Source organism: Macrotis lagotis, chromosome 5, assembly GCF_037893015.1.
Source record: "Macrotis lagotis isolate mMagLag1 chromosome 5, bilby.v1.9.chrom.fasta, whole genome shotgun sequence".
In the NCBI taxonomy this organism is placed as follows: Eukaryota; Metazoa; Chordata; class Mammalia; order Peramelemorphia; family Peramelidae; genus Macrotis; species Macrotis lagotis.
This window is the reverse complement of record NC_133662.1, coordinates 151,361,987-151,367,819: the sequence shown is the minus strand read 5'-3', so window position 1 is coordinate 151,367,819 and position 5,833 is coordinate 151,361,987.

The window sequence follows — 5,833 nt, the reverse complement described above, 5'->3', positions numbered from 1 at the left end:
TTTAACAGATGGTAAACCTGAAGCTTAAAGATGTCAGTAAAGGCATGCCCTAGGTCATGTATAATAAGTATCTGTAACAGAAAGGGTTATGGATTGCACAGATTTTTAATTTGGTTTATTCACATCTGTCCCACAATGACACATTCACTTTTCTTAAGTCTTTAAATGAAAATATAATGATTTATATACTTATAATCCAAGATTATAAACACTTATATATATATATACATATATATATATACATATATATGTATATATATGTATATATATATATGTATATATATATATATATATATCATAAGCAAAGCTAACGGAAAAAAGAAAGATAAGAGATAAATTAGAAAGAATAGTTACCCTATCTAGGAAGTGTCATAACTTGGAAAATTCCTTCCTCAGAGCTTCCTCTTTGAAGGGATGGATTTGCAAAGTCCACATTCTCAAATAAGACCTTTATGAAGCTTACATAAAAGTGGTAAAGGGCCAAGGGTTTACGAGACTGAATTCAGTGATCAATGGGCTCTTCACCGAATCAATGATGCACAAATTTCAGCCAAAGCACCCTCAGATTTTGAGTACAATCACTTTGTCCAGGTGTCTTGAGATAAACACCCAGGGATGACCAAGTCCCGAGGTGTGGACCCCAAAAACATGTTTATTAGGCATATTCCCCAGCATTCCCTACCCCAGAGCATGTTTTTGATCAATCATGCTTTGGTTCAGTGTGCTCAGGATATTCCTTCTCCTTGAACCATGGCTTAACCCGTACTTAACCTTTCACTCTTTAATAACTGATACAGGATTTGAACTCAGATCCTCAACATTCAAAATCATTTTAATTTAAGCACTTATCATACTCTTATGGGATTGTTTATCATCATCACCTTCTTATCCTCTATGATTATTACATCTACCCATTTAGTCTTCCAATAGAATCTAACATGCTTTAAACTTTTGGTAAATATTGAATGTTAAACCATTGACAAATATAAATCTCTCCCTGTGTCCTTAATTATAGACAGATATTCCTAAATTTTTCTGATCCAAAGGCATATATTTGTTCATATTTAAGCTAAAGGTATATACCTATCCAGGATCTTTATAATAAATAATTGATGTCCCTTCCATATCCTGCTGTTTCCTTCTATAAGTAGAGGACGAGGAGGGCTAGGAGTAAGACTGAGAGATGAAAGTATCCTGGGTTAGTACAGAGGATAGAAATTGAGGAGAAGCTATCTCAACTCAGTACCCTCAACACCCCATGTCTTTAACCCTACGTTCTTTTTCTCCCCCCCCCTTTTTTTGCTTTTTGTTTGTTGTTTGTTTTGGCCCTTGTCCTTTTCATAGCAGCTTGCCCAGGTCTCCAGCATCAGAAACCTTAGTAGAAGCCATTCCAGTTGCTCCAAACTCAAAAACCACTATCTTCTTGCTGACTCTATGAAACTGCACTGTTTAAGCAGCCACATATTCCATGCCATGGATCTAAGCATTCAACAAAACTCACTTTCTGGAATACCTACCTGGAGGTGATTGGAAACAATAGTTAACAATATACTAAAAACATACTGGACTCCCTTCAGTTCTCATAAGAATATATGAACAAATAATCAAGCAATTGTCAAGTGCTTGGACAAATCATGTAATAACCTCTTTGAGCCTCAATTTCCCCATCTATAAAATAATAATTAATAAAATCATTTTTTGAGGTTAGGATCGTTGAGCCCTTCAAGATATTTTAGGGAAAATATACATCTACATAAAATATATGATCTCTGTCTCTAAGGAATTTACAATATGAATGTAAAGACAAAATTAACCAAATAAACAAAGAATAATTGAGCGAAACCTAAGGAGTTAAGGGAAATGGGAGTGTAGAGGAGAAATGAATCATGTATGTCTAGATTTGTATTATAATTCTGTTTCAGTTACAGTCCACTTGTTTCCCCTTGACTCACTTATACAATAAGAGTATCACCAGTTTTCCTTCCAACCTTAACTTTATGAGTACGAATCAAAAATAGTCTAAAATAGATTAGTTGTAAAAGGTTCAAAGGCAGAGGCAACCAGGCAACAATGTTTAATAAGTGTTTCCTATCCACCAAGCACTGTACGAAGTTCCAAGGATACAGAGAAAGAACATGTTCCTGCATTGAAAAAGTGCCTGTTCTAAGAAAACAAAATGTTAACAATTATATTCATATAAAGTATATATAAGTAAAATGGGAGGTAATCCCAGAGGGAAGCTGCTGGCAGTGATTGGAACTGGGAAAGAATTCCTACAGAAAGTAAAATATGAATTGAGTCTTGAAGGAATGCAGGGAATTCAGGAAACAAAAGTAAAGAAGATGAGCATTCCAGGCATGGACAAAAGAGTTACCTCTTGACCAAAAGGAGGAGTGAAAGCAATCCACTTTTGACTAATAATGTAAGTAAAATCTCGCCTGGTATATATGAGAAGCTATCCTAACAAGGTAATATAGTATATATGGAAGAATATGAAGACATGGTGAACCAGATGAGAGAATATCTTAAAAGTCATATGGAAAAATGTGGACTTAACTTGGTTGATATTAGGGAGTAGATTCAAGAACAAGGAACTTCTGTGATTGGGGGGAGGGGAACAGAAAAGCTAAAGTCACTCTAGTAGTGAAGCAGTCTGCTTCAGATATCAAAACATAATACTTAGGATATTGGCAATTGGAATGGAAAGGAAGGACTAAATTCAGGATATCATGAATGAAGAAATAATAGAATTTGGGAACATACCAACTTTCAAGGGAGTTTTTGCACACCACTTTGCTTTGTTGGCTTCATTGAAACATAATTTTGTCTCTTGGGGAAAATAATAAAACTATATGCCCAGAGAGAAAATGTTTCTCACTCTGTGGGAAACAGAGCTCAAAACAGCAAAATGATAATTCACAGAATGAGGTTGGCAATTTAATGCCCTTCTCTCTTTCTCTCACATATTGCTATACCATTTTCTCATGTATGACAATTAGCATTGAGCTTTTCAAATAGATGGTTTGTGTTTTCTTGCATTTATAATATTATTATACTTAACAACTTTGCTTTAATTCTTAAAACATCTGAAATATTGCAAATGATTTTATAATATTTCATGATTATGTTTTCATACAGGAAAACGTGTAATATTATAATAGTTAACAAAGTATATGGAAAAATTCAAAATATAGAATTTCACTTACCTTTCTCCACCTTGAAGAAAAGATCTATTATTTATTTTAAGGAAAACTATAACCTAAATTCCAGGAAACTGAATTCTAGAATGTAACCTAAATTATTTTGATTTTTAATGTAATTCTGTTAGTTTATTTCAAAACATTTCTAAGCATTTTTGACACTTATGTGTTATGACAAATGTATGCCATTCGGTCAACAAGCATTTATTATACATTTCTATGCATTAGAAGAATATGCCCCTTTTATAGTGCTCAGCACCGGAGATCCAAAAAAAAAAAAAAAAAAAGGAAAAACGGGGCCCTACCCTCAGGGATTTCATATTTTCATTGTCATTGGCAATTTAAATGGCAAGTGGTTCAAAAGTACTTCCATGTAAAATAATTTGAGTTATGAAAAAATATTCAATACTATCATTAACTAAAATATTAACCCCAAATCATTAGTTAATTTCTGGGGCAATGGGAGCTATCAAATGATAGTAGCCACAGAGAATCTGGAACCCAGAACTCACAAGATGCTAGGGGAGAGTATTATGAAGGGAAGGACTAAAGAATTTGAACATTTTTTTTTAAAATTGCTCATTCTAGAACATTTAGAAAATAAGAAAAAAATTATTGCCAACCTCGCTTTGTAAGACAATGCAGGAAATAATTAGGCCTATACAGTAACATAAACTGAGGTAGTATTATTGATGGCTAGTATGATAAAAGATATGTTGATTTTCATGTATATTTTAACTTTCTTAAATTCTACTTAAAATTGAAATAAAATATTCAAACATGGACTGACATAGGATAATCTGGAATTTATTTTCAAATAAGTCTTTTTATAAGATTGAAGAATTTTTTAATCTACTTTCATCCTAATGCACATGTATATTCTTAAATTACAAATTTTTCTTACATGCTTCCTTCCCACCCCACTTCCCCTCAGTGGCTAACAGTCAGGTTATCATTGTACATATATACATATTTTGGGAAACATATTTACAGATGAATTATTTTTGGTATGAGGAATTAGGATTAAGGGAAAGAGATACATAAGAGATAATTTTTATAAAGCATTCATCAGATTCTGAAGGGTTGGTTTTTAGTTGAGTTTTGTTTTGTTTTGTTTTTCTTTCTCTTGATGGGGATAACATAATCCATAACTGGTCTAATACAGTTGTCCCAGTTCTCTGACCTGCTGAGAGGAGCTGTTTCTATCAAGGTTGTTCATCTTGCAATGTTGTTGTTGATCTGTACATTGTTCTCTGGGTTCTAATCCCTTCACTCAGCATCAGATCCCATAAGTCACTTCATGCTTCTCTAGAGTTTGACCATTTATAGCTTCTTCTTCCATAGTATTCATGTACCATAACTTGTTTAGCCATTCCCCAATTGATTGGCATCCCCTCAATTTCCAATTCTTTGCCACTACCAAAAAGAGCTACTATGAATATTTTGGAACATGCAGGACTTTTCCATTTTTCTTATAATTTCTTCTGGATATGGACCTAGAATTGGAATTGCTGATATGAACAATTCTATTGCTCTTCGGGCATAGTTCTATATTGCTCTCCAGAAAAGTTGGATCTGTTCACAAGTCCACCAGCAATGCATCAATGTCCCAATCTCCCATAACCTCTCCAACACTGATCATCTTCCCTTTATCTCATCTTGGTCAATCTGATAGGTGTGAGATGATACCTCATTGTTGTTTTAACTTGTATTTCTCTAATCAATACTGATTTGGAACATTTTATATGGTTATATATACCTTTAATTTCTTCATTTGAAAACTATCTATTAATATCCTTAGGCCATTTATGAACTGAGGAATGACTGATGAACTTATAAATTTGATGTGATTCTCTATAAATTTTAGAAATGAGACCTTTATCAGAACTCCTAGTTGTGAATATTGTTTCCCAGCTTTCTGCTTTATTCTAATTTTGGCAGCATTGATTTTATTAGGGCAAACCCTTTTTAATTTAATAAATGTAGTCAAAATCATTAATTTTGCAGTTTATAATGTGCTCTAATTCTTGTTTGGTCATAAATTTATCCCTTTTCCATAGATCTGATAGACAGAGTATTTCTTGGTCTATTAATTTATCTATGGTGTCACTCTTTATGTCTAAATACTGTACTCATTTTGACCTTTTTTTAGTATAGGGTGTGAGATATGGATCTATGACTAGTTTTTATCATACTATTTTCCAGTTTTCCCAATAAATAAAAAGTCTTTTAAAATGTCTTTAAAGACTTTGCAACAATGTTTTAGTTGACTTCTTCCTCTCCTCCTGTGACTCTCTTTTACCATTGATGAGATACTCCTAAAATTTTATTTTGAGAAAGGACCCAAAATAGGCAGCTTTCATTTGCTAAACTTTATCACCATGTATTTCTCCTCCATCCATTTTGACAACCTTTTTAATTGTTCAATGTCCTTCATTAGAATATAAGTCCATGAGGCTTTCTCTTTGTTTACATTTGAATTCCCAGAGCTTACCACAATAACTAACACATAGAAGATCTTTTTTACATGCTTTTTGATTTGATATGGCTTCAAATAACTTTATACCTTTACATTATGTTTTCATATTCATAAACTGGTATACTTAGCAACAACCCTGTGAGGTGGATAATAT